Source organism: Sturnus vulgaris, chromosome 5 (assembly GCF_052056855.1).
Source record: "Sturnus vulgaris isolate bStuVul1 chromosome 5, bStuVul1.hap1, whole genome shotgun sequence".
Taxonomy (NCBI): Eukaryota; Metazoa; Chordata; class Aves; order Passeriformes; family Sturnidae; genus Sturnus; species Sturnus vulgaris.
The window spans coordinates 59,342,950-59,354,033 of NC_142247.1; positions in this window are offsets into that span (position 1 = coordinate 59,342,950).

Here is an 11,084-nt window from a genome sequence, read left to right on the forward strand (position 1 = left end):
TGGCCTGAAGTTGTGTCAGAAGGGGTTTATGTCAAATATTAGAAAGAGGTTCTTTCCCCAGAGGGTTGTTGGGCACTGGAACAGGCTCCCCAGGGAAGCAGTCACAGCACCAACCTGACAGAGTTCAAGAAGTGTTTGGACAATGCTCTCAGCACATGGGGTCACTGCAGAGATGGTGCTGTGCAGGGGCAGGTGCTGGACTTGGTGATCCTGGTGAGTCCCTTCCAACCCAGCATATTCTGTGATTCTGTGAATACCAGCCTGTTAAAACCTCCTAATGAGCAGGAAGAATACTGGCACTGGAAGGTTGCTGCATCATGGCTTTATACAGGGCAGCAGGGCCTATGTGGTGCATAAGAATTCAGGTGGAAGAGCACAGCCTTGTCATTTGGGTTTGTGTCATGTGCCAGGTGACATGGATGTGTCAGGAGAGGACTGATGCAGTGAAGTGAGTGACTGAAGAGCAGCCTTACTGCTGCTGCTCCAGTGGCACAGCATATTTTTGACCCTAAATATTTGGGAGAAATTTGACGTGATGGAATAATTGTGACAAAGGTGTATTTATTTCTGAGGCCTCTTCATGCAGGTCTACTAGAAGACATGCTTTCATTCTTGGATGTAGTCCAAGACTTGTAAATAACATCAAATATTTTGCTGTAACCTCATTTTTCTCTGTTCAAGAACCTGTCAAGATCTTGTTTTTCCATCTTGGCTGACACTGCAGACACAGTGGTGTCAGCAGAGAGAAGGCTTGCTAGCCTGAGCAATGCTAAACATCTGTGAGCAGCACAGTGCTCAGATGTCACTGGCTGGCCTGCCTTGGTACAGACGTGTCAGAGGAAAAAGGCTCAGTGCATGCTGAGTATAAAGGATTACCCTTGAAAATGGCACTGCCACAGAAAATTGCACACACTCAAGTTTGCCTTTGGGTAGAAGCTGATTATTTTCCATACAAATATGAGCAGATGGAGACAGCACAGAGAACTCTGCCTATCGCTCTCCCATGTGCACTGACTGAACCTCTGAACTTGCAGTCCACAATTACCATATCAGAACTATTACCACTGTCTTTCAATAAGGGAAGAAATATAGCTTTGTTTTGCTTTTGGAGTCTTTGTATTACAAATCAGGGCCTATAATCCAAGAAAAGAGAAGATGATTTTTCAGTAAAACATCAAACAGTACCATTACATGCAATTATATGTCACTTGTTTTTCCACACCCTAAGATGCAGTGGAGAGTTCTAAAGTTTAAATAATTTTATGATAATGAACCCTCTGGTACTGTTTAATAATTCTGCGTGTTAACATAAATACTTTTAAATCTACCTTACTGCAGTGACTGCCATTCAGTGTTTTAAGTCTGACTTGATCCTGCAGCTCCCTCTACTGAAAATTAGTTCTCTTGAAAATAACTCCACATTTCAAAATAAAGCAGTCATTTTTAAGGTAGTCTCCATTTCCTATGGCTCCCTACAGACAAGATTTTCAGTAACATATTTCAGTTCAAATTATATGTCACTTCACACCAGTGATTTCTACTTTTCATTTTCTTTACAGGATTCAATGTGATCAAACAATGATAAATGCTGTATAGCTGCTTTTTGTCTCAAAGAACTGAACAATTTGAGCAATGTCTTACTTAAAAAGGGACAGAAACGGGTCAAGCAGGGAAAAAGTGCAGTCATAAGTTTTAGTATCTGGGACCCTTGTTCATATACCAACTTTCTCAATTCAGCTGAATTTACCTGTATGTTGCAAGTATTTTAGGCACACTATTAAAGATGGCTTGAATATTTGTTAATATTTAAGGCTTCAAGTTAATATCCGCCAGGTCTCAAGTAGCTCTGTTTCTCACTTTGCTCTGCCCTAAGCTGCCATATCTGTTAGGCTGTGAGCCTGCAAGGACAGATGTCGTTTTCAGTCAGTGCCACGTGGTGTACAGGAGCTGGGAGCAAACCTGACTAGATCTGATGTGGTTTTTCTTTCCCTGCCAGCTCCTGCTCTCAGACTCAGCCCTGTTTGCTGCTTTTATGGCCATAGCAATATTTCTGAGCACTCCTGGTCTCCCCCAGCTTTTCCACTTCCTCAGTGCCGTCCTGACTTTTCACTATTCCCATTACTTTGTTTTACTGGCCCTTTCTGGAGTTCAAGTATGGTACCTGTATTACTGGCCTGATAATACTGCTCTCTGTTCCTTTGGTCTCCTTTTCTCCACCTTTGCACTCCCTCTGTCCCAGCAGTCTGCCTGCTGCTCCAGCACACAAGCTCTTCTCTATGTTGTTTCTTTTCTAGAACTTTTCTGTTTGATTTTGTGATGCAGACATATATCTGAAACGAGGAACTCTCTTACTTGTATATCTCTGAGAAAAGATGTTTGACATCTGGACGTGTCTTTGGGCAACCAAGTGTTTTTTATCTTATGGTATATACTAGCCATACTGATCAGCTTTGGGTTTGTGGTTTTGTGAGTGTTTTTCTGTCTGAGCATTTGAAAATTCTCCAAAACTGCTTTTATCAAGGGGAAATATTGATGTATAACACATGAATAATAACAGCACTATATAAAATTATTATTTGTTATGTATAGTTCAATTGCAAATAAGTACATGTTCCCCAAGGGAGCATTTAAAGAGCAAGTATCACTGATATGAGGCTACATAACATCACCATTGGGGTAAGGCACTGTCACATTCATACTTCTTTTCTGTCTAAAGGACTAGGTAAAAGAAGCACATTGCTGTGAACCGTGAGCTTTTCTTATTTATTTCTACATTAAAACATATCTCCAAGGAAACAGAACTCCTGTGAGGCACTGCTAAGGTGTTTGTTCCCTCTCTTAACTTTCCAACAGCTGTCTTTATTGAAAACCTTTAAAAAATAATTATTTCTTTAGCATGTCCAAGTATGAACAATGTGAATGTCAATATTTATGCTCTACATATTTTCTTCTCTATAGCAGAGCAATGATATAAGTGTAAGAACAATTTTGCAGAAAATAGGGTGGAGTGATTTCAGGGCAAATGTTCCTTGCATTTCTTACTATGAGCTGGCTTGTTTACAACGGGATCCATAATCCACTCAACACTCGATTGAAGTGCATCCATCCCAACGCTTGTAAGTGGCTTTCATCAGAAGCCATAAGTTGGAAAAGGGCTGCTCCTGTGGCCAGAAGGGCTGTGCACTCTGTGTTTCTCTGAGCATCTCTTCATTTAGGAGCATTAAGATCTCTGGGGCCCGTTGTGGAAAATGATAAGACAGAACACAAATCTACTGAAAAGGTAGCAGGAGAATACCAATCCCTGTGGGGGAGCAGTGGAGGAATAATATAGAGCAGAGCTGAAAGCAGCTCTCTGCAAGTTGATGTGTCCCAGGTCAGGTTACTGGCTGAGGCAAAGTCTCAGCCAGTGGCATTTGATTACAAAATCCAAACTGACTGTGCTTTGGAGCCTTTGGCATGTGACCATTCCTCTTCAACAGCCTCACATAAATATTTTGAAATTCAGCTGTTCCTCAACAGAGCCTTTGGCCATCAGTACCTTGCTGACTGCCAGAGGGTTTCCTCCTCTTCTGAAGGGCAAAGGGACAAGACATGAATGACAGGTCAGCTATGTCCTCAGCTGAAGGAAATCATCTCCTTTGACCTTTAATAGAGCCACATCAGTTTACCATGCATGAAAATCTGCTGCTCTGCCTAGCTGATATATATGTTAAATCCAAGCACATACCAGGAAGTATTGCACTGAAAATCTGAACAGACTTTGCACCCAAGATGTGACCTCTGAAATTGTGATCTGTCAGCTCTAGAAATGAAGTAACTTTTTATTCTAATTCAGTGTACTCTGAACCAGAGGAACTAGACTGATAGGAGTGTTAGGTTTATTTCCAGCTGAGTTTTGAGTAAGGCAAATTTGCATTTTCTATTGAATACACAAGGCCATCTAAACAGAGGAGAGGAGGAGACAGTCTATTGACATTATGTAAAGGCGGCATATCAGTTTAAAGGGTTCTGTTTGCCTGGAAGAGTGTGAAGGAGACTTTTTAATTACCTGTCTAGGGTTGACAAAGATAAACACCCTGTTATTATTCTATGTATTTGCTTGTAACTCAATTAAGGATGTGTACTTAATTGTATCACCAATATAAAGAAATAAGTGTTAAGGTGTTTGAAAGCTAGAGGAAATGAGATGTCCCTCAAGAAACATGAAAGGTCAGGGAGTAGAGAAAGCAAGGAAGCATAAAATTATGGCATTGGTATTCAGCTAAGATCAGAAGTGAAGGGCTGTGTTATCTGAATTCCCAATTGTAAGGTTGAATCGTGGAGTTAGCAGAAAAAGCAGAGCAACATGGCACAGCAGAATGAACTAAATCAAACACGTCTAGCTATTCTGACAGTGGTAAGGAGAGCTTATGTTCTCAAGTTATTTCAGTAACATTGAATCATCCCTGACATATATACAATATTTGCTGTCTTCTGTGTAAAACACTCTTGAATGATAACATTTAATGCATGGCACTGAGTGATCAGCTTGTTTTATTTTTCTGCTTCCCCATATTAATTTTCCCTTTAAAAATATAGAAACAATAGGTGTTTAGGGATTTTTTTCTCAAACTTGAGAGTAATACACAGAGCTGTCCGATAATTTTGATACTTTTCCCTTCTAAAGTGCTTACTCTTTAGCATGGATTATGACTGCATATACCATATAAGCCAAACTGGTTTAGCCCCACCTTCACCTGATGAACATTAGCCTCATCATTTTGCAGAGCAAGCACAGAGGACCAGGAGGTGTTTTCCCCACTCCGGAATAGTGTCCCTCAGAAACTGGCTGTTCCTGCCAGCACCAGCACAGAGGTGTGGTCCCAGCCCACCATCACTGTGGTGGTGACAGGAGGGTGATACAATGCCACAGTAATGCACAGCCACAGGTTGGCCCTGGTGTGTGGCCCCACGGCAGGACAGGCAGTGCCAGACCATGACCTGTAATTGCACCCCAAGCTGCTGTTTTAGGAGCAGACTCAGAAAAGTAAATCAGTAGGTGACTTCTTGCTGTTTCTGACACTTTCTGTGGAATCAAGTGTTCTCATCAGTACTAGTCTCAGGAGGGCAGAAAATAGTCAGGGGACATCACTTGACCATGTTGGGTGGGATATGGCATTTCTGGGATGCTCTGACAGCAGAGAACTGAAAGAAACAATTTCCCTTCTTCTCCCCCGTCAGTAAAATATCTCCATCAAATCTTCTTTTTGACGCACCTGACAATATAAACATGTTCCTTGTAACCCCAGGAGGCTTTTCCAGCTACAATTTATCATTGAAATAGTTTGATTAGACTAATTTTGCTCTTTATAATTTTTTTCTTAAATTACCTCAGCACTTTCAGAGGAAAATGTGGAGGTTTTTAATCAATCTGACAGCTGATTGTTTTGAGGGTTTTTTTACAGCATCTGACACAGCTGACACCACTGTTTTTATCATAAATATCTGCCACATTAGTTTAAAATGGTGATTAAAGCTGCTCCACATGCTGCTGGCAAGGCAGCTGGACCTGCACAAATTACAATAATAACCACAGAAGCTCCTTCCTGAGAGGAGTGCTGTTTCTGTAGTCGTGTCAGACAAGTGCTGCCTTTTAAGAATGATTGCTCTGCTCTAAATGACATTTTTGGCTTTCTCTTAGAAAAGTAAGTTATTTATTTTCCTGTGATTTTAACTAAAGAACACTATCATCCCTAGAGAACAATTTTGTTTTTCAGCAGTGAAGCAATTACTTTCTGCTGTATCAAGTGCCTGAAGTATAAAAGTCTGTGGTTTCATGGGTTTGAAAAATGCCTGCTCTTAAGGACTCCTAAGCTAGAATCTCCATGGCCCTTACCAGACCTACAATCTCAGAGGAAGATAGCTGCTTATCACGTGGCCAATGCTCCCTTACCTTTTGCCATTTGTGAGAAAGTACATACATAACTGGGAGATGGTTGTACTCACAGCTGAAACAGGAGATGGATGTACATGCTTATGATGCCATCATTAAGATAGCAGAACTCTGTCTGGAAAAATTGTTTTCATACAAGGCAGTGACCAGAGAGTCATAGAACTGCCCAGGTTTTCAGGGACCTCAAAAGACCATTTGGTCCAAACTTCTGTGGGAGAAGGAGCCTGGATGACGTTACCTGGCATCCTAACAAACTGCATCTTGAAAACCTCTGACAACAGGGTCTTTAGCACATCTTTGGGGGCGTTATTCCAGTGAAGGAGTGTTCTCACTGTAAAAAATTTCTTTCTTACATTGACATAAAACCTCTCCTGGTGCAACTTGGACCTGTTACCTTTTGTCTACTCCACGAGCTGCAGTGTGAAGAGAAGGGGACATCCATCCTCTGTGTAGCCACCCTTTAAGTACTGGAATACTTATTGAGGTCCACACTGAGCCTTCTCTTCCATGGGGATTAAAAACATAACTCCTTCAGTCATTCCTCAACGGGCAGGTTCTCCAGTTCTTTGCTCATCTTCATGGCCTTCCTTGGGACCCTCTTTCTGTGTCTTTCTTGAATTATCAGCACAGAAGAGAACATGGTACTTCAGGCGTGGCTTGACAGGTGCTGAGGGCACTCACAGACATTACAGGAAAGCACCATATGGGGAAATGACAAACTCAGAAGGAACTAGAGAGCTTCTGCCTTGGACAGGGGCAGACACCACTGACTGCCAGCAGTGTCCCTGCATTTTCTGGGCAGAGAGTGATGGCACCAGCTCCCCTCCCAGCAGCTGGCATGGAGCATGAGCTGTAGTGCTGCCCTGCCCAGAGCAAGGAGGTAACTCTGGTGACCAAGTTGTGTGTGGCCTGGCCACTGCCTAGATATCACATATATATATATATATATATATATATATATATATATATTTTTTTTTTTTTTTTATTTTTTTTTTTTTAATGAGGCAAGTCGCTGATGTTAGAGCAAGGAGAGCAGGACCACAGAGCTGAAGGCTAGATGCCTTGTCAATGACAGAGTGTACTCCTGTATTGGTAGTTGATTATTGACATGAATCAGGATCATATTGATGAAAAATTCACTGAAGGAAAGTCTTAAAACTGCAACTCATAAGAGCAGAACATGTATAAATACAGAACAGTCTGTAATTCAGGATTAGCAGAGGCATTTTGACACTCAATTCTTGCCCTATTGAATAATTAATAAATTTTTTGTGCAAGAAGTAAATAATGTACATGCAACATAGCATCCACCAAATGGTATTAAATGCATAAGACCATGCTATTTCCATCTACTCATGCCAACATCTGAGGGAAAAAAACCAACAGCTCCTGAAACCAGAATGGTAACAATAACAAAGCAAAAAATAAATATACTTGTATAATCTGAGTAATTCTTCCATTCTTACAGGTTTAAGACAAAACACATGGTCACCAGTTAGAGTCAACATTCATGGCTTGTGTTCTGCTAAAAATTCATTTGTTGCCGTGTTCTCCCATCCTTTGATGGTATCACACTCCAACATGAGCCTCCCAGTGCCATAGAGCCCACTCAGACCCAGGTGAGAGCATCAGCACTGGGATTCACAGCTCTTTCCAGACCAGCTGCTTTGTTTGAGTCATGTTCTCAGCTAAAATCTGTCTCATTGTCTCAGTTTGTTTATGTCACCTGAGTTAGAAAGTACTGGAGATAAAAATTAACAGCAAATATTTTTGACAAATAAAATAAAATAAATTAGATTGGTGTAAATAAACTGTTTGACTGTGTTGCCAGGGGTCCACTGCACTGGGGAAAGCACTAGGGCTGTGGGGCAGGACGATGCTTTATGGTCTGGTGGGGCTGGCCAGGAAAGGGTGGTGACCTGGACTGGGGAGCAGGAGAGGTTGTACCTGGAGACACACACAGCAGGAAACAGAAGACAGGTCCTGAATGCAAGCTGCCACACTCAGCCTGGTGCATTCATCACTAGTTCCTGCTCAGAGGACCTAAAGGAGCAGACTTGGGCATTGCAAGAGGCTCCTTGGTTGTTAAATCCTTTGACTTTCATCTACAATTCAGTTTTCAGGTCTCATAGACAAGGTCTACATCAAAAATCTTAGGTCAAGCAGGGCATGTGCATTATGCAGTGCCTTTGCAATGGCCTTTAGACAGGCTGTCAGCAGGATTGCTGTCACCACCTCTCCTGAGATGTCTGTGAAACCTATTGGAACTATTTTGCCCGCTGGCTCTTTTCCATGCATGCCCAGGCTGATGACTAGTACTGGTTAGTGCGTGGTCTCTGAGGGAATTTGTGAACGTGCCCTGCAAGTACATCAAGAAACTAATTTGTTAGCATACCCTCTAGTATGAGGCCAAAATTAGACCTTGAGTTCCTTCCCGTCCCATTAACCTCAGGCTGAGGGGTGAAAAGGACTGGTGAGCCAGCCCAGGATGCTGTTTCCTCCTTTGGACACGATGACAGCAATGGCCAACTGCAGTGACTGGTGGTGGTGCACACAGCCCCCAAATTCCTGCTGATGGCTCCTGTCCTGTGGCAGTCAGTCACAGCCCACTGTCAGTGATTCAGTCTGAGTGACAACTGTGACTGCTTCTCCTCCATCAGCCCCTTCCACACAAACCCTCTCTATCCTTGGCTCCTCACCTCCTCCAAACTCTCTGACATGGCTCCCACTGTTTCCTGGAGATGCAAGCAGGCAAGACAAGCCAACCATCTCCCACAGCTTCTGCAGGGATCCCCTCTCTGTGTGGGTGGCTTGTCTGTGTGCCTTGGGAGGTGAAAGCGTGGGAACTTCTGCCAAATGGGGAAAAAGGCCCAGTATGGTCTGTAATGGCAGAATATTTAATGATGTTCTGCATAGTGGGGAAAGGCTTGTGAGTCATGCATGTGGGTTGGGGTATGAAGCTCCTGTGTGACTCTGATGCATCTGAGGATGCTTCCAAGGAGGATTTCTGCCTCTCGGCTCTTCTGTGGGGAGTATGTGTGAGGAGTGGGAAGCTGAGTATGGGAAACTCTTTATTTCCTTCACAATCACCAATACCCTCCATATTTTTCTCCTTCTCTTGTTCCCAGCTTATTCGAGGAGAGTTAAAGTTCACAGCGTGCACATGTCCCCATCAAAAATATGGGAAGTCTGAAAACATGGAAATTTTAACATGGATAATGGACAGAATCCCAGTAACCCGGGCTGGGTTGTGCACTGGGGACTGCTCACCTCTCCAGAGATTAGTGCTGGAGTAGCACTAGTGGCTGGGGAAGGCAGCTTGTCAGGCAGCCCCATCCCTTAACCAGACTTTCCAAGAGATGGGTAACTGTGGCACAGCTCTCAGGTGTGTGGCCAGCCCCTGTCCCTTCTGAGCTGGGTGCCTTCACTGCCTGCTGGGCCCCTGCAGCACGAGGGAGCAGGACTGTGCATCCTTCTGGGATGAGGGTGCTGGGTGATGGATGGCACATCTTGCAGTCTCCTCCTGGGAATGAGGGTGTGAGCCAGCAAATGAGCCTAAATGGGCTGAGTGGCTCAAAATTGTGTCTGGACATCTGGGGTGTTATTAGCAATCCAGGGGAATTAGATCTGCTGTCTGGGGCAATTGCATCATTACTCAGTGTAAGTTCATACCCAGAGGGAGAAGTTCACTCTTTCAGAGCCCTAACTAGGGCAGATGAAACTCACTCACTGGGCCTATAGATAATTAATAATGCTCTCAATACATTTAGGCCATTTTTCTCATTGTCTTTTATTCCAGAAGAGACAACCTTTATTATTTTATTAATTTGCTTGTATTACTTAAAAAGTAATTCATGTACAGAGTAGATTGCTTGTGATATTTCTTCAGTGCCAATATGACTTGACAAAATGGCTATGAAAGCTTGCCCACAGCTCAGAGAGCGAGAGCCTGAGAAGTGGTGCTGCCAGCCCCAGCCATACTGCAGGAAGATGCCAGCATCCACCTGGCATTTACCTAGCCTGGGGACAAATCTGCCCTTTGGAGAAACAAAGCAGAATTATAATCTCTCGAAAATATTGCAGTTAGCATGGGCTTTCATTGATTCTGTGAGTTTGTATAAATTGGGCAACCAATTCTATTTCCTACATATTCTACCATGTCTTGAGGGGACTGCACCATTTGAAGGTAAAAGGGTCAGGATTTTACTCCTTGGTTTTGGGTATATTAGGTTATTTTAGCTCATCAATTTTCATGGCTTTGTTTCTGTTCTTAAGGAAACATTTCATGTGGGTATTTGGACCTCACAAACCAGCAGTCAGTATTACTCCCTGAAGTGTCTTGAGAGGGGTGGCGGGCTGCTGTTTTTTGTGATTTTGTGGGAGTTTATTACTTGACTACAGTTCATGTCTGGCTAATACATATTTTCTCCACAGCCATCACTTTTAAAGCATCCTTTTCATTTGTTCCCCTTCCTTAAAACCTGTGCTCAGAGGTTTCTTTATTTATGCTTTCCATCTCCCAGTACTGTATGAGATAGTTCCCAAAATAAAGTCAAACTCCTAACTGGACATGGATTACACTGATCATACACATGTCCAGCTGTGGGCTGTTTTGTGTAAGAACCCTAATTTAAATTAATCAAGAAAACACAAAAATGCTTCATCATTTTTTAATAATTTCTAGATTTGTTCAGGTGACAGGAACAAAGCAATTATATAATGACAAGCTATTATAATAACAAAGTAAAAAATATTTATAATTAATTAAAAGTACCGAAGGAAGGATTAGAATCTAAAACAAGAGCTGAGATGCTGTTTGCAGCAGCTGGATGGTGTGCACTGCTTCTCTCCCAGCATGAGACCCTCAGAGTGTGCTGGGGTGTGGATTGGAGTGCCCCTCTGTGCTGCACTCCAGGAGGGGGAAATTAAATATGTTGTCAGACACAATTAAAAATAACAAATGGTTATCCTTCTTAATTAGACTGCAGAACACTTATCACCAGCCTCCCTCAAAGCTTACTGTTGAAAGCAAATTATTTTGAGTGCATTTTTAATGCAACAGTTTTGCAACTTGCTGAAATTTTTACCTTTCTTTAGTAAGGGTGGTGGCTTGAGACTGACCAATAGAGCTCAGCCATGGAAGATAGCTCAC